General features: G+C 40.9%; 2 long non-coding RNA genes across 2 annotated transcripts in view; both read left to right on the top strand.

Annotated features, from left to right (window-relative positions):
- The window catches only part of LOC145720938 (uncharacterized), a 7,146-nt gene extending 2,016 nt beyond the window's left edge, over nt 1-5,130 (top strand). Inside the window, exon 2 of the long non-coding RNA XR_014144292.1 lies at nt 728-5,130. This is a non-coding gene — a long non-coding RNA (uncharacterized LOC145720938). The remainder of the gene's footprint in view (nt 1-727) is intronic.
- The window catches only part of LOC115944782 (uncharacterized), a 157,916-nt gene that overhangs the window by 75,302 nt on the left and 61,527 nt on the right, over nt 1-21,087 (top strand). The gene's annotated exons all lie outside the window — the stretch shown is intronic.

Genomic DNA, 21,087 nt, shown 5'->3' with positions numbered 1-21,087 from the left:
TATCAGTATAAGAATGCATTTCACAGCTCTTCTGCCATCTGGCTGTGTGGTTTTGGGAAGTCACTTTACTTTTCTAGGCCCTGGTTTCCTCAGTGGTGAAAGGAGTTTGCCCTTTGATCCCGAAGGAACCTCTGGCTCCTATAGTCTGTGCTTCATACCCCATTTCAAGTGTGGGGTATGAATGCAAAGCAGGACCAAAATTCCCTGGTTTCCCCCTTTTCCTTCAGTTTACCTATCTAGTACAGAGATGAAGGGAAATGAACTGATTTTTGCTGGAATATTACACGTGTGCATATATATGCATGCAGAAAACATATGCATATAGAGATACATGTGTATGTTCATATATGCATATATATGAACATATATGTATATATAACATATGTATTTGTTCATCATATATATATATAGATAGATACGTATTCTATAGTAGTTTGAAATTTTATTATGGTAGTAAGTGACTTGGAGGCAAAATTTAGATGTTGCCTAAATAAAGGGACAATAAAAAGAGGGAAAAAAGTCCGTTTTTTGACTTCTAAAATTTTTTGACTGTTACATTCTTTTACTGAAATGGGTTTAGTGTACGTGCAGTCGTATGTTTGGTTTTAATCAGCCTGTTAGGAAAACTGGAGAAAAGTGATACTTATTACTCACTTAAGAAACATCTGTCCATTTTTGTATTACGGTGTATATGTTTTTTAGTGACAATATTTTATATTACACTTAGACCTCGCCCAGAAACCTGAAGATATCATGCGAGGAGAGGGAGGCTGATGCCTTGCGTGAAATGGGCCAGGTGGCTGACTGGTAAAGGAAGATGTAAGTTTGTTAGCTAGCAGGACTTACTTTATCTTCTTAAAAACATGTTTGCTAAGAATGTAGATTGGAAGGAAAAATCTTGGGATTGTGTACTTTGTTTTACATTTGGAATGAATGAATAAATACGTGATGTGAATGCAGCTTGGGCGCCCTTCCCTCCCACTGCAGAGCCACGGTCAGGAGAAGACGATGGTGACTATGGAAAACTGGGCCAGGGTGGCTGTGGAGGGGCCGCTCCCCGCGGCCAGGAGAGCCATTTGGCTCCCTCGGAGCTCCCTCCCTTGCAGAAGCAGAGAGGAGAGGGACACAGGTGACAACTCTGGGCCTAATGGCCCTCTCTCTCTTTATTTCTCAGCTGGGGGCTGAATGTTCTCATATACAGGCACTTGTCCCTTCCAGCTCTGAGAATAGAGATGGTTTCTCCCTCCCTAACTCTGTTATCTCTATCTCTTATTCTTTGTTCCAGAAAGAAAAGAAAAACAAAGCGCTAGGATGATTTCCTCGAGAAGTTTCTTACTTTCGGAAAACTACACAAATGTAGCTGAGTGCTGTGCGAAGTAGTACAGTCTGCCCCTCCTGCCCAGCGTCTAGAGAGGCTGCCGAGGGCACCTGAGAAACAAGTAAATAATCATTAAACCCTGTGGGCACCACTAGGATCTCCACTGTAATCAATGAAAGGGCAGCTGGTGCTGTCATTCATCCATCAACTTGTCCATGTTCATGGACACTTGACTCACTATGCACTTGATGAGCTTCTTCTCTGTGTCAGGCACAGATGCCCTGTATGTAAACCAGAATAAGTCTTCTAAGGGAAGACACCTGAAATAATGACAACTTTGATTTTGAGTTTACAATTTGCCACGCATTGTGTTAAGCACTTTATATGCATCATTTTATTTAATCTTTTTATGACCCCATTTTTCAGATTAGGAAACCAAGACTTTGAGACTCTCAGGGGCTTGCCCAAGACCACATAGCTAGTAAGTGACACAGTCAGATTTGAACTTGAGACTGTTTTACTCGGGAACTTCCTACAAAGAGGTCATTGCACTAGAAAGTGGTAAATGCAATGATGGAGGCCTGCCTGGAGACTGAGGAAACAGCAGAGGGATTCGACCCACCGTTGGGAGTTCAGTTAAGGTATTTGGAGATAGTGGTTCTTGAGTGTAACGTTAAATTATGGACCTGAAAGCAGATTGAAGTATATTTGTGATTTGAGACAGAAGGGATAACTTATGAAAAGGAGTGTGTGAGGAATTGCAAGGGCTTTGGTGTTTCTGAAAGATCACGTGTAAGGCAAGGAGCTGTGGGAGATGAGCCTGGAGAGGTGGGTGGGGCCAGTTCCTGGTGGATCTTTTAGAATCTATCATGTAGCCAATGCCAAATGAGCTGGGAGCCTGTGCAGTGGCCTGGGAGAAATGTGATGGGGGCCGGTCATGGCCGATGCCACGGAAGGATGGAAGGAGGGGAGGGAGAGAAAACTTGGCCAGATGGGTGGACAGAGGGAATGAGAGAGATGGAGAAGGTGTAGGAAACCTCTCAGACTTCTAGCTTGGTGGATGGATGGATGGAAATGCCAGCAATATAGACACAGAGGATCCAGGAGGAGAACACATTTCAGAAGGGTGCTGAGCAGTTTTATTTTTCACCAGTCTATAGTTATAACCACATATTATTATTATTAAGTTTTTCTCTAGTAGGTTAAATTGGTAATGCATAGATTTCAAATTTACTATAATTTATAGTTAATTATTATGTTTTATAATTTCACAAATAAGAACTATTTTTCTTGCCTGGGGGAAATTAAATACATTTGTTTTAATCTAAAAAAAAAAAACCAGAATTAGGTCAGCGGTAATTTTATGGATACTAACCATAACAACAACCGCCCACTGAGCATGGCACATGGTCCAGGTCTTATTCTATGGATTTGACCTCCATCAGTTCCATTCATCTTGCCTTCAGTGATTTTAGTCTGAAAACCTAAGTTGTACCACTCTGGAGTTCATTCATACCCTGTTATGGAGGCTGAGTGGGGTGGCTCTGTCAGGGGTGAGTTTGAGCATGGCCTCATCCCCATCGCCTGGTTACTAAGACCCAGGAAGACAGCTTTGTGGAAGTAAGTCAGAGCAAGCTGTTTCGCCGTAAGCTGCACAAGGATGGAATGTGTACTCTCTTCAGACTGAGTTTGTATTCTGATAATCCCAGTTAGAAGCCGTGTGACTCGTGGATGTTCATAGCATTATTCATAATAGCTGAAACTGGGAACAACTTACATGTCCATTTACTGGTGAATGGACAGACAAAATTGATAGAAACCCCACTGAATACTATTGAACAATAAAAACAAACTACTGACACATGCAAGCTGACTATGGATGCGCCTCAGAAACGTCACACTAAGGGAAAGAAGCCAAGCACAGGAGACCACATATTGTATGATTCCATTTATATGAAATGTCCAGAAAAGGTCATTTTCTAGAGAAAGAAAGATTAGTGGTGGCTTGAGTTTGGAGGTAAGATAGATTTAATGTATGTATGAGGAATTTTATTGGTATAAAAATGTTCTTTAATTATGGTAATGGTTGCAACCACTTGTTAAGTTACTAAAAATCATTTAATTGCACGCATGAAATGGATGAATTTTATGATATGTAAAATAGACTTCAACAAGGTTGTTAAAAAACGAAAAAGAAGCTGTGTGACCTTGGCCAAGTTCTTGAATCACTTTTTGTTTCACCGTCCTTTTCTGTACAGCGGGGTGGTAAATTTTTAGTCCTTATTTCATCTCTGGCAGCATTTGGCTCAGGTTATCATTTACTGCTCCCCCTACTGCTGGCCCCCATTCATGTGCTGGGATACTTTCCTGACTTGATTTCTCTGATACTGAACCCTCTTGATTTTTTTTTTACAACAAAGGCTGGAACTGGGTTCTATGACAGTGTGGGGACTGGTTTAATTGCTTCACTCTGCAATTAATTATCCAACTCAATGCCTGGGGTATGCATCCCCATTCAGCCTCTGCTACTTCTGATGTTGGGATTGTTCTGGGTTCTGCCTGAGATATTTTGGCATTTGTTTGAGAGATTTTTTTCTGACACCTGAATATCACTTCAGGTTCCTTAGCTCTATGGGCATTTTTATCAATCATTTCCCGTCAATTTCTAGGAAGTCTTCCATGTTCAGTTTTGCTAGAGACACCTCTCCTGATATTCTAAATTCATTACAAATTCACTTTTGTTTTTATATTTTGCTTGTTTTGTCAATAAGATTTTGTGAGGGGATACATAGAGGATATGCTGTGTGTGCTACTGAGATCACATTCAGGACTGAAGGGCTTATTCATCCAGCTGCCCACCGTCGGCTTCTTCCCTGGGAGAGCCTTCATCCAATGACTCATCTACTCAAGGCTTACCCTTCTCACCCAATTTGCTACGACTCTGAAGGACCACCCAGGTTCAGAGCTTCCTGGAGTTGACAGCAGCTTTCATTGAGAATCTGTCCAGCCTAGCTTCTCCCTCTATTTTTATTTTCTTCCTTTCTTTTCCATGGAACTGATCCCAGGAATACCCCCTAATCAACCTTCTCTATGCTAATCTCCATCTCAGAGTCTGCTTCCTGGAGAGCCCAACCTGTGACAGAAGAGATGTGAATATATCTGTCTGCTCAGCCTTTGGGAATGCTTTTTACAGGGCTGATTTTGAGATCAGGAGCCTTTTCAAATAAGATATTGAAATGCATGAATTCTTTCTATCCAGAAGGTGAGGTTAATTTTTCTCTCTAATGCCAACTCACTTCTTTTGACTTTTGATAGAGACATCAGGCTCAGCGGCGTTCCCAAGTTCTCTCTTCCCCTTCTCCCCACAGCTAAGACCAGGTGACCCTTACTTGTGAGCTCAGCCTGCCACTTCTCAGGGCTAACCTAAGTCTAAGTGGAAAAATCTTAGCATTTGTCTTAAGTCAGGCTTTCCTCAAGCAGATCCTAAGATGAAGGTTTGCATGTAAGTGCTTTACTAAGGAAGTGTCCCTGGAAGAATGGGGAAGGAGAAGCAGGGCAGGGAAGGGGGAGGAAGTCAAGCAAGACTAAGGTCTCGTGGAGAGTTCTTTGGAGGTAACGTGATGGTTAATTTTATGTGGCAACATAACCGGCCACAGGGGGCTGAGAGTAAACATTATTTCTGCGTGTGTCTGTAAGGATGCTTCCGGATGAGATTAGCATCTGAATCAGTGAACTTGGTAAAGTAGGTTGCCCTCCCCAAGATGGTGCAACTTGGGCATCACCCAATCACCTAAGGGTCTGGATGAACAAAAGGCAGAAGGAGAGGAATTTGGCTTTTTGTTCCTGCCTCATGGCTGAGTGTGGACCCATCTCATTCTCTCTGCCCCGAAACTGGGATTTACACCACCAGCTCCTCCATTTCTTGGGCCTTCAGACTTGGACTGAATGATACTGCCGACTTTCCCGGTCTCCAGCTTGCAGATAGCAGACTGTGGGACTTCTTAGCCTCAATAATTGTGTGACCCAATTCCTCATAATAAATCTTTATCCATCCATCCATCCATCCATCCCTCCATCCTATTGGTTCTGCTTCTTTAAAGAACCCTGACTAATATAGATAGTGTTGTTTGATCCTCAAAAGAACTCTGTGATGTAATTTATGCCTCAGAAATTTTTCCTCCTGAGGCAGAAGAGTTGGGCTTTTGTACTCTTGCACCCAATATTCAGATTGATTGACAGTGACTCTTTGTGGTGGGGCTGGGAGCTGGGAGGAAAACTCTCAGGCACTTCTGGCTCTCTGCCCGTGCAGAGCAAAGCCACTCCAGTACCATGAGGTTGTCCTCCAAGAACATAGATGAGTGCTGGATATTGGGAGCCAAAGCACACAGAAGCTAGGGAAGGGGCATCCAGAAGGGTCTCAGGGTATCTTGGTGGAGCAATGATATCATCTGCTGCGTGGTTCAATCACCAGCATCCTTATCAGATTAGCTTTGGTGCCAGGCTCCAATTTTGATAGTGGGTCAGGACAGGAGACTTTTGAAAACTGACCTTATAAGTAGTCTGTCTCCAGGCTAGTAGAACTTATAGAATATTTAATTTTGTGTTAGACTGCATTCCAGTGAGCCTGTTTGAGTGAGTTAGTTGCAAAATGCTCCATTAAATAATGAAAATGAGTTAATCTTTTTATGGAATTGCTCTATATTTGCTAACAAAATGCAAAAAGTGTTTGCCAAAATCAGCAATCCTAGTATTGGTCTAATTGATATTGAGCTGTTCCTCATAGTTGTAATTGCCCACTAAGCTTAGTGGCTCCTTGAGGCCACTCTGAGAATGATAATAGGACTATGTCATCAGCATAAAGGAGGATGCTATGACAGGAGGTCATGTATCCAGGTTATCAAAGGATGTATCAAATGGTTGGGTGAAAATTAAAGAGGTAGACTAGGACATTTGTACCATTTAGGGCTGTAAGCTGCTCTGTCAAGAGCCCATTTCTCATCCATTTTGATCCTTTTTTGATATTACAGTAAAGGCTCTGAAGGACTATTAAAAGCCAGGGATCAATATCAAGATTATGCAACTTGGCCCATAAATGGTTTCTGTCTATAAAATCAAAGGCTGACAATAGAGTAATAAATGCCACAAGTCTCAAATTATTTTTAACCATTTTCCCTAGTAGAGGAAATAGAGTATAGTAATAGTCCATAATAGAAAAGCTATCTCTCAAGCATTTGTGCTCTTTCTGTAGTATATCATATTGAGACACCCAGACAGGCAGTGTGGAAGAATAAAGACTTTTTTAAAAAGGATATTCTGAAGATTGCTGGGTGGTAAGCAAAGATGAAAGAAGGCTGCTTCTCCTACCCATCCCCCCCCTTTATTTAATACTAACAGCAGACTATTCTCTTGGTCTATTTTATAGAAATTATACTGTTGGTGATTATGTCAATAATTCTGCATGGATTAACACTTGCAATGTAGAATAGGATCTGTGGTGGGAAAACTCTCCCTGCTACAGAGTTCAAAATAGTCATTTTGTAGCCGAACCAATGTGAGTGTGCTCCTTGGTGAGTCACAGATACACCAGGTGGAGTTGTTGCACAAAGTAAAGTTTATTTGCAGCAAATAAGGAGATCACAAGAAGTAACTTCCAAAGCCATGACTCCCTGAGCAAGGCTGAATGAGTTCCTTTTATTTAGGGTTAGAATGAACATTTAGATAAGGAAGCCTTGTCATCGTATGCAGAGGCAGCCATCAGGCTACACATGTGCCTTAAGGAACATGCCTATATGTATATTGTATGTGATGTAAATGAAGCTTGTGCTTCTCCTTGGGTGGAGATTTTAGTAGTAGAATGAGGTAAAGGTAGTTTTCCATCATTCTCCATGATCCATCTGCATAGGCGCAAGTGGGGGGTTACACTCAAACTGGGCTGGTGGGAGGTCTTGTCAAAGTAGTCACTATCACTTTTAATAGTCCTTCGGCCTATCTCTTAATTCATTTACCTGAGTTCAGAGATAATCTGGAAAGAAGAGCTTACAGACAGATACAGGACAAAGGTTGGAGGGCACAAGCAGGTGGGCAGTAAAGGTCAGGTCTTAGGGTCTAGCAGGTGACTAGAGAATGACTGTAGACTCCAGAAGCTCAATCAAATAGTAACTTGATCACAGAGAATGTGGCAGAGTGGATCTAGTATGCTAGAGCAGGTTAACATGCCTTTGTTATATAATATGCAGCCATTGATTTGATAACGGAGCTCTTCTCTTTCTCTTTAGGTAAGAGGTTAGAAATAATTTGCCTTCACGAGGAGGGAAAACCAGATACATTTATAGTTTTGTCCAGGATGCTGTTAAGTCTCCTGCCCTCTGCCAGAATATAGTCTGAACATATCTAGACCGTTGGGGTACCCTGCAGAATACCAATTGATTACATTGTTGGCATCATGCGGATCGGCAGGGTGTGCCAGAGAGGGTGGCATGCTGCAAGCAGTGGTGCTCAATCCAGAGGGTGGGAGATAAATTCTACAAAGGCTTTAGGACTTGTCACTTCGGTAGTTTTCAGGAGTCCTGCGGTTCGAGGGGCATGCTGGGACATCTCCAAAACACAAGAGAACTTGCTTCAGCCTTCATCCACTATCACAAAGAAGTCAGCACAAGACCTGTTCAGGTACTGGAGGAACACATTCTACATCTAAGAATACTGCTCCAGCCCATATATCACGTGACTCAAAGGCTATCAGTTTTGAGAAGGGCCTGGAGCAGGAAAGGGCTCTGCAAGAGGTTCAGATTGTGATATAAGAAGCTCTGTCATCTGGGCTGTAAATCAACAAACCTAAGTGGCTATGCATCAAGAACTTATGAGTTGGGTTCTGCTGGACACATTAAGTCATAAAGTTGAGTGGACCCAGCAGCAGTTTGTCATAAGAGGGACATGGTACGTTTAAGATTGAGGACCAGAGGTCATGAGTAGCCATGACCCCCATGTCACACACAATGGCTGCACCAGCCCCTGTCTTGCAGCTCAGAGCTGGCAGGAGGTTGAGATGGGGAGCGCATGCATGCAACCAGTTAAAGGAGGATCAATCTGAGCTTGGTTTGTGGATGGGTTGGCTTGGTAGGTGGGTCCAGGCCAAAAATGGATGGCAGAAGCACCGTAGCCACAGGCAGGGGCAGCTTTGAAAGATAATGTTGAGAAAAACCTTTCCGTAGTAGAGCTCTGAGCAGTGTGCCCAGTCATCCACTTTATGAGCACGAAGAAATAGTCCATTCACCTGGGCCATACTGAGTGGCCTGACCAGTTTGGTTAGTGGCCTAGAAGGACAAAGGTGAGAAGATCAGAGATAAAGTCTGGGGTCGAGGCAGTGTGAATGGACATGTGCGGTTGGCAGGAAGGGAGAATTCTGGATCTTGTATTAATTAGTGCCTCCCAGAAAGCGTGTATCATTGAAGTAGCCACAGTCAAGTGGATGACACAGCTCAGACAGCTGACAGCAGCCACGCTTTGTCGTCAGCTGCTTCAGGACTGCACGCTGGGCATGTGAATGAAGAGGCCACAGAGGCAGAGGTGAGAGCCACACATGGGCCTGAGAGCAGGGAGTGCCCCTCATGAAGGCAGGCGTCGCTATGCCAGCTCTGAGTGTCCAGCCTGCTAGCAGAAGATTTCAAGGCTGAGCCACCACCACGGAGCCCTTCGTCACAAGTAGCTGAGACCCACTAGCTAACTGGTAACAAGTTGACTACACTGGGCCCTTTTGTCCTGGAAGTGCCAGTGATTTGCTCTAAGAGGAATCAATACCTATTCCAAATGAGTTTGCCCACAGAAGTGCAGCCAGCACTGCTGTCTGGAGGCTTACCTAATCCTTAGCATTCATACAATGAAGGAAATGGAGGAGTGGGCCCATCGTCATGAAATTCACTGGCAGGATCACGTGCTGCACCATCCGGACTCTGTCAATCTAATAGAGTAGTGGATTGGCCCATTGAAGGTGCAGCTAAAGTGCCATGTTGGGGGCAATACTCTGCAAATATAAGGCCTCTTGATGAGAAATATAAGGGAAGATTCTCAGGTTGCCATTTAACAGTAGACTAGATTGTTGACGTTCTTAAAGGATATAACCTCATTACTACTCCTCTGGAATATGATTTCCCTTATAAAATGTAATACAGTATAACTCCACATTAAATGATCTGTTCGCATTCAATGATAAGAAAACAACAAAGCCAAGCTCAGTGCCCTTGTGCCCCATCAGAGCTCTTCTTTCCATCTGATGGCTCACCCTTCTCTGCCGTTACTGTTCTGGGTAAGACCATGTTGCATTACATGCAGTTCAAATGAACTATCCCCAAGGTTACAAATGATGACACGTTTTGGAATTTTAGGGTCACTCAGAAGGGCTCAAAACCATAAATGTTATATTTGCCAAAGTTAGGGTTCATCTGAAATTATTGTGATTGCAAATTAATTTGATTAAACGCTGGCCTTTTCAAGTGCATGGCTTTTCTTAGAGTTAAAGCAGTCTTCTACTCCGAGAAACAAACTGAGGGTTTTAGAGGGGAGGGGGGTTGGGGGATGGGTTAGCCCGGTGATGGGTATTAAGGAGGGCACGTACTGCATGGAGCACTGGGTGTTATACGAAAACAATGAATCATGATCACCACATCACAAACTAATGATGTATTGTATGGTGACTAACATAACATAATAAAATAAAATTAAATTAAAAAATAAAGCAGTCTTCTAGCTCAGGTCTTACATGAATTCCACTTGGAAAAATAATTTTGATCCTTGTATTCAGGTCTCTTGTAATATTATTTCCTTTAAAGGGTAAAACAAATATGTGCAATGCAAATAATAGGAAGTGGGACAAAGTATCTCATACATAGAAACATAATTTGATGGTGTAATATATGTATCTAAGGCATGCTTGGTCTGTCTTATTAAGGAGCAGAACCATTTATTGTGTGATAAAAGGTCCCATTTCCAGTATTCATTTAGTCCTAAAAATCTTAGAAATACATTCTGTCTTACAAAATGATTGCCTTATTTTGAACCCAGCTGCATGTGAGTTATTATTAACCACAAATCCAAAGGAAACACTTCTCTTTACATATGTGGTTATTTATTCGAAATAATAGAATCAGTATCAGATGGTTTTTAAAGAGAATGGTTATATTCTTAATGCAAGCTGGAAGACTATGATACTGCAAAGAGGTATACAGACTATATAAGGAAAATGATATATTAACTAGTTAAATTAGTGCTTAAAAAAAGGTAAAGAGGCTTACTTTTCCTCTTACCTTTTAAACATGTTTTTTTTCTCTATAGATTCTATTGAACAACCATGGTGTATTTTATTTTTTAGTGCTAATTTTTTCATTTGAGTTTGTAAAGAGACTTAACATTTCCAAATTATGCTATCATTCTGCAGAAGTCAGTGAACCAAATAATTCTGTAAATATATTTCCACACAAAGGCAGAAAACATGCACAAGAAGAGTCAGAATTTGTCTTGGGGAACACAGTGTTGAGTTCGTGGAATAAGACTTCTATTCATTAAGAACTGCTTCAGAACCACCTATGGAATACAGAAAATGGTCTACTTAAGGTTTAATGTCAGATGCCAGGAAAGAACCGCAGAGCGCTAGCTTGAGAAAAGTTGTAAAGCCTCATTTTCGGAGGAGGCAAGAAGGAAGATCATCTCAGAGAATATCCATGGTAAAGGAGATAAGAAGTTTCCCAAGGTGGCTAAGTAAACACTGCTTTCTATCTTAAGATGGGGAGATAAATTCTCTATTGAGAATTGCTGCCTTTACAGGAGACTTTCTTGACAGAGAGGGTCAGGTAGACCAAACAAAATACGCTTAGTAATCTAGGGAGTACGATCCATTTCCTATAAGCTGAGTAGCTGAGTACCTACTATGTGCTAGGTACCCTTCTCAGTGTTGTGGAGCTTACAAAGTTAAGTAAAGGGAAAACTGATTTTTCTTTGAGCTCCTACTTTGTGCCTAGCACTTGACAGGAATTCTGTGAAATGGGTATTATGGTTACTATTTTTATACATAGGTAAATGGGAATTTGGAGATTAAATAATATGCTACAAATTACAAAGCTAGTAAATGATAACCATAATATCCACTTTGCAGAGTGGTGGTTAAGTCCTTGGTGCAAAGTACAAGCTCAAAAAAGAATTAACTTTTTGGGCAGATTGTAAGTATGTATTTGGGAGTTATTTTAACTTAATGTTGTTTTCAAACTCTATCATTCAAGTATCACTTAATTATAACATGTTCACCTTAAGTAATGTTCTAGAATTCTTTCTTATGTATTAGTTTATGCTATTATGGCAATCTGTAAGCTTCTGAGACTGATTTAATCAAACTTTCACTGCTCCACAAATTTCCCCCTTGCTCACTGGATGATGCTTAGTGAAGATCTAGGTTTCACTCTTTTGCCCATCATTCATTGGTTCCTACTGATGGCAGTAGGGGTGAAGGATGAAAGACATGCAAAATCAGAATTTTACTTTATATTGGTATGGCTTTAAAACAGAGGCTTCAAATTTTTATCTGAAATCTACAGCAAGAAATGTATTTTTCACTGGACCTAGCTTGTGTGTATGCATACACACTCCAGTCAAAAGTTTTATGAAATAATACTTACCTTATGGATGATAGAATCTGATACTTTCTATTCGATTCAATTCAATTCGATTCGATTCGATTTGATTCCATTCTACTCTGTTCTGTGCTGTTCTTTTCTGCCATTCCATTCCACTCCATCCCATTAAAAAATGGTGATCACAATCCACTGAACTGATTGAGTAGCCCACTAATGGGTCATGGACCACATTTTGAAAAAAGTTTTCTTGAAGACATTTACAATGCAGGGCACTATATGAATTTTGAACCTCCTACGGTGACTAGCATGGTACTAAAATAAGATGGGTAATCTAATGTGTTAGGTTACCAGTGTGCTCCAGTTCTTTATCCCCTCCCTATGTCTGCATTTTTTGCTGTGTAACTTTGTAGTGTATACCCATTTTGATGCTGGCCTGGGTAGCATTTGACTTGTTTTGGCCAATGGGAAGTTAGTAAAAGGATGCAATCAAAAGCTTGAAAAGTGCACTTGTGCTTGGTTGGGCCTGTTTGCTCTTGCCCCTATGTCTTGGTTATGAGAACATGCTTTTTTTTTTTTTTTTTAAAGATTTTATTTATTTATTTGACAGAGAGAGAGACAGCGAGAGAGGGAGCACAAGCAGGGGGAGTGGGAGAGGGAGAAGCAGGCTTCCCACGGAGCAGGGAGCCCAATGCGGGGCTCGCTCGATCCCGGGACCCTGGGACCATGACCTGAGCCAAAGGCAGACGCTCAATGACTGAGCCACCCAGGCGCCGTGAGAACATGCTTGACCAGCTACACAGGAATAGGATCAGAGATGTGATCACGGCTGACTTGTTCCGGGTGTACCAGCTGAGGTTATCCTAGATCAGCTCACAGCCAGCCAGCACTGACACATGAGTGAGCCCAGCCAAGATAAGCAGAGGCATCTAGCCATCTAGCCAACTACTCCAGACATGTGAGCAATAAACATTTATTGTTAAATGCCACTGAGGTTTTTTGGTTTGTTACACATTCTTACTGTGGCAATAGATAACATGCACCTGATTGCACCTGCCCAATCCTGTACTGTTCATGTTTGAGTACATGAAGTAGATCTATGTAACTTGAAACCTCGCAGAATCCAAAACACCATTCTGCCTTACTAATGCTTATGTGTCAGAATTTATCCAGCTTGTTGATTGGGGTCAGCTAGTTACAGGTATTTCCACTTGAAAAAAACAAACAAACTGTTGTTCTCAAATTTTAGTGTCCATCAGATCATCTGATCTATCTGAATTAGAACCTAATGTTTGCTAAAGTTTGAGAACTGCTGACTTGGTGAGTTTATGTATTTATTTATTTATTTTTGGACTTGGAAGCAAAGGGATTAATTGATAAAGACTGGTGGGTAAAATCCAAATGGTTTGCTTATGCAATTTGTTTAAGTATATTTATCTTATATACAACCAATGACAACATATATAACCCACATCTTCCTTGCTTAACTGTTTAGTCTTTGCACATTAGGCAATTAAAAGTGAAACCTCAATTCTGGTCCTGATTTTTTAGTGTAGTATCTCTCCAAAGGTTCTGCCTATTATAGCTGCCAGAACATCCTTAAGTGGTTGTCAAGTTCTTAGAACTGTGTTGGATACCAAGTTACCTAAGATTCCCTTTTCTTTTAACAAAATTCAATTTCTAATGTGTAACACATTCTACCATTGCTGCTGTTTATTTATATTTTTCATTTTCTCTTTTCCTTGTATTTACCAACTGTCAAACTTCACTGACCTGTGCTGGACCTGGTTTCTTGGTGTTGGACAAATTTGGGAGCACCTTGAAAATCTACTACTTTCTCTTTGATCACCTTAACCACAAGGATGGTCCTTAGTATGTTTGATTTCCTCAGGAGGTTGTTCACAACCTCTCAGAGACCACATTTGGGCTTCTGGTTGTAGGGCCATTGATATTGTGGTCCCAAGTTGCCTAAGTCTTACACAGAAGGAACAAGGAATATGGGTACCTACTTGGGGAGTAATGAAATGCTTAAGGAAATAAGACAAGGGTAAGTATCAGAGAAGTTCTAAAACAAAACCTGGAAAACTAGAAAGAACAGTTAGAAAGGGTAGACTGTCATGCTATTATGCATTAAAACAACTGTCAAATTCCTAACACTGGCATGCCAAAGTATTTCTGTGCACCTATATAGTGTACTTCATTCTAACTAACATCATACCTTTATAAGTGACATCTGATAAAGGGTTAGAATCCAAAATCTGTAAAGAACTTATCAAACTCAACACCCAAAAAACAAATAACCCAGTTGAGAAATGGGCAGAAGACATGAATAGACATTCTTCCAAAGAAGACACACAAATGGCTAACAGACACATGAAAAGTGGCTCAACATCACTCATCATCAGAGAAATACAAATCAAAACCACACTGGTCAGAATGGCTAAAATTAACCAGTCAGGAAATGACAGATGTTGGCGAGGATGCGGAGAAAGGAGAACCCTTTTACACTGTTGGTGGGAATGCAAGCTGGTGCGGTCACTCTGGAAAACAGTATGGAGGTCGCTCAAAAAGTTAAAAATAGAACTACCCTATGACCCAGCAATTGCACTACTAGATATTTACCCAAAGGATACAAAAATACAGATTCAAAGGGGGGCATGCACCCTATGTTTATAGCAGCACTGTCAACAATGGCCAAACTATGGAAAGAGCCCAAATGTCCATTGACTGATGAATGGATAAATGAGGAGTGGTATATATATATACAATGGGATATTATTCAGCCATCAAAAAGAATGAAATCTTGCCATTTGCAACAACATGGATGGAGCTAGAGTGTGCTATGCTAAGCAAAGTAAGTGAGTCAGACAAATACCATATGATTTCACTCATATGTGGAATTTAAGAAACAAAACAGATGAACATATGGGAGGGGGAAAAAAGAGAGAGAGGGAAGCAAGCCATAAAAACCTCTTAATGATAGAGAACAAGTTGAGCGTTGATGGAGGGAGGTGGGTGGGGGATGGGCTAGACGGGGGATGGTAATGAAGGAGGGCACTTGTTGGGATGAGCACTGGGTGTTGTATGTAAGTGATGAACCACTGAATTCTACTCTTGAAACCAATATTGCACTGTATGTTCACTAATTAGAATTTCAATAAAAATTTGAAAAAGAAAGAAAAAAGCTCTCAGAGTAGTTTCATTGTGTAGCAAAGTGGAAAGCGGTTAGTCAATTTCTTAGATCACATTTCAAACTCTACTTTCAGTAAGTTGGGATGTGCTGAGCTTCCATGCCTCTCTGATTTTGGGGTTGAAAGGACTAGATTTTCCACACAGTGCCAACAAGAAGACTGTCCTCTCCAGATCTTCTTTATCTTTTCTACTTTTCCTGTTTGTGAGAAAACTCATTTCTCCCCCCACATGGCTGTCAATCAAAAAATAAAGTAGTTCTGCTTAAAATGTAAAGTATGTGGTTCATATTCAAACCTCTGCTACCCCAGCAGAAAGTCCTCTGTCCTGGCATGAAATTCTTATGTCTTTCAAACATAGCATATGGTGTGAGGTAAATACATAGTTAGTTGTTAAATGAAATTGAAACATGAATTTTTTTATTCACTCATAGCAAGTACATTATTCTATGGTGTCTCTGAAATTCTCAGGTAAGTTTGTGAATTGCTGGAACTAAACAGATCATTCCTTCTTTCCAGACAGTCTAGCTCCAAGTACTCTCTGCCATGATGTTAAATCTTCTGTGAATTCTTAAACTTGAAGGATATTTGCAAGATGAACACAATATAATCTTGGCAGAGAATCGTGTGTGTATGTGGGTAGGGGGTGATAGTTGTTCCTATATATCTCTTTAACATAAAAGAAGCTTGGTCTAGTTTGCTCCTATTTTATTCTCCTAGGATCCAGGAAAAATACTCAAGAGGAAAAAGGATATTATTTTCACTCTAAGAGCTAACAGTGATGGAAACTTGGAAATGAAAGCAAGTATGCATAGGTACATAGGTCATGAATTTTAAATGTCTGAATTACCTCTGGTTTATTCATCTAAAATGAAAATATTCTTTAACCATCAAAATCATGTTTATAGCTTATTTGGGAAAATTTATCTTAAAACCAGATATAGATTTTGGAAGAGAACCAGGAGCCTGGACAGTACAATTCACTTGGGGTCAAAGGCACAATTGCTGGGAGATCAAAGTTTTTTTTTATTAAGCCTACAATATTAAGATTTGAGGAATATAAAAGAAATAGCTTAAAATATCTTCCTAGAAGTAACCATATATCATCAGCTTTAGACGAAAAAGCTGGGAACTGGCTTCATTTGAAGGAATAATTGCTCAGCTCTCTAGAGTTTGCTTAAATGACTTCAAGGACCATATTTACAGCTTATATCACAAACTGTTAAATCCTTTTTTGCAGAACCTTTCAAGCTAGAGTACTTATTAGGTTTCTGCTTATTTATTCATTTGGCATGTGCTTATTGAGTGTCTAGTATATGTCAGGTTCTGCTAGGTCCTGGAAATACAGGCATGAACAAGATGGTCCTTATCCTCATGGAACTTACAGTTTAGTAAGGAAGATAGTAATTGAACAAATAAATGACATGTATAGTGATTTAATTACAGTTGTGGTAGGTGGAACAAGAAGAAAATTACAGTGTGCATTGGAAGTCATTAGTATGGGAAGTGCCTCGTCTTGGGGGTTAGAGATTTTTTTTTTTTTTTTTAAGAGAGAGAGCGTGAGCCGAGAGGGGCAGAGGGAGAGAGAGAATCTTAAGCAGTTTCCATGCCCAGCACGGAGCCTGGCACGGGGCTCGATCTTACAACCCTGAGATCATGACCTGAGCTGAAATCAAGAGTCGGACACTTAACCCACTGAGCCACCCAGGCGCCCCTAGAGACAGTTTTCTTTAGGAAATGATATTTTAGCTGGCATTGGTAGGATTAGTAGGTGTTAGCTCACATGTTGTTCTGAGATACATTTTAATTGAATCATTGAAATCAGATATTTATTAGTACAAGAATCGATTCTATGTGATCAGGCATCAAGTGGGCTCCCATAAAATTTAATTTAGGAAATCAATAACTCTGTAAATTCGTAGAAGCCAAGGGTTAACAAAGTGGCAGGAATGACTCAGAAGATCGTATCCATTCACTCAACAAGTATTTGTGCTGGGGACGTAGCAGGGAACAAAACAGAAAAAATCCCTGCCCTCATGGAGCTTGTGCTGTAGTAGAACAGACAGTCAGTAAACAAGGTAAATGAGTAACGTACAGTGCGTGCTAGTTATTGATAACTGCTATGGAAGAGAAAAAAAAAAAAAGCAGAAAGGGGGCTAGGGAGTGTGGGGGTTGCAAATTTACCATAGCCCACTTTTACATAATGCTTTAGGAAGAAAATGTACTCCAATTCTAACACAGATGGGCTGCTGGGGTTGCAGTTGGCTCGAGCTGGTACTATATTTGAACACTCAAGGGTATTCTTTAGAGCTGTCATCTCTGAACTGTTGTGAGGAGGCCCTAATGCCATTTTTCTCATGACTTGTGATTGGCCGACTTCAGAGGGAAAGGTGCTGCTGGAGAAACCTTGACTGCGGGAAAGCGAGAGCCTCCTCTGTTGGCTGAGGGCTTTGTATGTCTGCAGAATCAAGGTGGATATGGCTCTAACATCCATACGCCATGTGACCTTGAAAAATGAACCCACTCCTTGATCTTCGCTTTTCTTATTTGTAAAATAAATGGCTTGGACCAGATCCCTCAAACTCCTTAAACCTGAAGACTTTCTTCTCTTCAAGGCTCTTTACCTTTCCTAGGGGGATCTTTATTTTCTGGGACATCTATCTGAGCCTTTGAAAGCACCTTGTATACAGTGCTTTGCTTGTGTTGGTGAGTGATCTTTCTATCAGGCAGGTAAAGAGCATGTTGCTCTTGTATTAGTATCATTTTGATAATAACAACAAACATTTGTGTGTTACTAGCTAGGTGCCAGGTGCATTTCTCAACCTCTTACCTGTAGTCCTTATGGGAGTTTTACAAGGTGAATATTATTATCATTCCCATTTTGCAAATGGCAAATTCAGAAAGATGAAATTGCCCAAGGTCACACATGTAGAAAAAGGCAGACTTAGGAATCAATTCCAGGCAGACTATGTCATGGTCTCAAAACATTTTTTGAACACATATCCCATTAATAAAATAATTTGGAGCATTAATCCCAAGATATGTGTATTTATTGATTTAAGATTATATGTATAAGTAAATGTAATAATAGGGTGTGAATTTTGAAACATCCATAAAAAAGAAAGTAAAAGTGAAAAGCTAAAGAAGTATTTAAAAATTCACTTTAAAGTTTTATTAACAGTTCAAAATATTTTTGCTTTCATAAATGGGATTGAATATGCTTCATTATTTTTTATACTTTGTGATTCAACTATTCAAAGATTTGTCTCTAAATTCTTAGCTGAAAAAGATGCCTCACAAATGATTCTTGGGTCTTTATGGAAGATGTACATCATTAGCTGCCCTTAATTATGATATTTGTTTATCAATCATCCACCCTTTATACAAAGGCTTTTTAAATTGTGATTGTTTAGATTGTACAGAAAAATTCCTATTGTTTTTGATTTGATCAATTTGCTCTGGCAAATTCCTTGGAAGAGAGTGCCTTTTCACATTTTAACAAATGAGATTAAGACCAATTAATACATTATTTTGGGGATGTTGAAACTGGTTATAATATTGTTTCTACAGATTTATTTTTATATAGATAAGGGAGACTGTACAGGGACCATCCTGCCATTGTCTGATTTTCCTGGAAAGCAGAACCTGGTTTATTTAGAAGTGTACAATCCCAGGGAACAAGAAGGAGGGACAATGGGAGGGAAAGCCTGTCCAGGATTTATTATTGAGTTGGCCACTGTCTTGTATGGAGCATGACTGATTGTTCAATATTGAGAGATGGTCTTCCTAAAGGCTGTGTAAATGACTGCTTCCCAGGACAGTCCCTCTGGGGAATGGGAAAGGAATGGGAAAATGTATTCTCTAGCTCCCATCTTCCGTAGTTCAACGGTTCACTTTTGGATTGCCCTTGGGTGGGGTACTCAGCAGGGTCCTGTAGCCTTTCAATCCTCCATGTCCACAGGAAAAACCTGGAGTGGGAGGCAAGAAAGCAGCATCCCAAGCAGGTAGGAGGCTGGGTGCCGTCAGCTTGTGTCTGCCTGATGGAGGTCAGAGCCCATGCACCTTGGAGGGGCTGGACAGGAGAGGGGCCAGGCAGAGAGAGGTGAAGTGACACCAGGAAGGTGATTTATAGACACACTTAAATTATGTCTTTGGTAATCAAAACCATCCAACTATGCAAACATTTTCAAATAACCAGTTTCAAAATGCTCCCCTAAGCACTCTTTTTATTTTTTTTTCAAAAGCACTTACTTTTTATTCATTGTTAAAACATCACCTGTATCTACCTAGGTAAATTGCCTACCAGGTAAACTACAACATCCTGCAATCTATAGATGTAAAAGAACAAGGGAAGGCTCCATTATGAACTGCTGAAGTGGGATGCTCACATGCCGTATGTGAGAGCTAGCAAACAGACTAATGTATGTGTGCACCGGGCTCTACCTGTATACTAAATATTGGTGCAACAATTTCTTATTTTTTGATTGGAAATGAATAGAAAAAGATGTTCTAATGTTTTCTAAGGAAGTTCTCATATTTTCTCATTTCCTAATTGCGGGCTCCCGGCAGGCAGTGGCAATACCCCCCCCCCCACTTTGTGTCTGGGTGTCCCCATTAGGCTGTGACCTGTATCTGAGACAGGAAGATGGAGAGTTGGTACTTGGAATCACCCAGCTTCTGGGGAGCATTGGGAAGGGTAGGTTTTCTGGCAACATGCTTATGGTCAGTGTCTCCAGTTATTTTATGGCCGTCACTAATTGTAATCGTGTGTATGTGTGTGAGTAAGAGGGGGTGGGGAGAGGGAGAGAAAAAAAAGAAAGAGAGAGAGGGTGCAGGAGGGAGACTCAAAAAGGGAGGGAGTGGGGGAGAGAGCGAGAGATCTTAGAAGGATGGGAGAGGCTGCTGCCTACCAACAGTGGAGGGGGGTATTGGGGGGTAGTGTTGAATAGGTATGGGGAGAAGGGTTGCTGTACATTTTTGACTTTGACTAGATGGGGACTGAACCCTTTCCCCTTGGGAATTGTATGGACTCTGGTTGAATTTCTTTTGGTATCAGAAAGCTGTTAAAATTTTCTTCTGTCGAAGACATAAAATCTATCCTTCTGTGCATCCACCCCCTCATCCATCCATACCAAAACTTCAAAAATCAGCTCTCACAGGAAGTTTAAAATTATTTAGATGACATCACTTTTCCAGAAAGATCTCTTATAGGCAGTGTAGCCCCCCTAATGCCACAGTAATCTGTTTTTTACTCTTTATCTGCATGTTTTCTTAGATGTCTTTGCTGCCAGTCTGTAAGCTACCGGTTCACCTGGACGCCTCTGGGGCCAGCACCGCACTGGTCAGTCAGTCTGGATGCAGCAGTTTGGCTGAATGTAAACAGTACTTTCATTTGCTTGCCAAATGCTGAGAAAGTTCTCTAGCCTTATTCCTCAAAAATTGCCCTCATACGTATTTCTTTTATTTAATGACGCTGTCCTTAATATCTTGCATCTGTAAGAATGTGCAAACATAGACCTAGATCCACACTGCACATTCTTCACTTCCCTGACTGCCGTCCCAAGAAACGTAACAAGAAGGTATATTGATTTTTATTCCTTCTGGGCCTCAGCCACACACATTCCCACATAGTTTCAGACATTAACAACTGAGGCAGGCACTGGCATTATAGTTTTGGGAGTCTTAACGACAGCTCTGGCCTACATAGCTCATTCATCTTAGGCCATGTGTCTCCATCTGCCAGGCGGAGGTGCTTTTTCCAAGAAGCACTCACATCCACGGAGGGTATGTTTGGTGCAGGGGATTTTGTGTGTCAGAGGAAGCCTCCAAGCTGACGCCTCGGCAGCAAGGAGGGCTGAGCAGAGCTCGAAGGCAGATGCTGCAGAAGTAATACACTCTCTGGAGAGGAGCCGTGACACTTTTGTGAAGGAAAACAAATTTCACACATGCCTAGCAGCTTCTCCCTTGA

The sequence above is a fragment of the Leptonychotes weddellii genome, chromosome 4 (genome assembly GCF_054177405.1).
Source record: "Leptonychotes weddellii isolate Sample4059 chromosome 4, ASM5417740v2, whole genome shotgun sequence".
NCBI lineage: Eukaryota > Metazoa > Chordata > Mammalia > Carnivora > Phocidae > Leptonychotes > Leptonychotes weddellii.
This window is presented reverse-complemented; position numbering and strand designations above follow the sequence as displayed.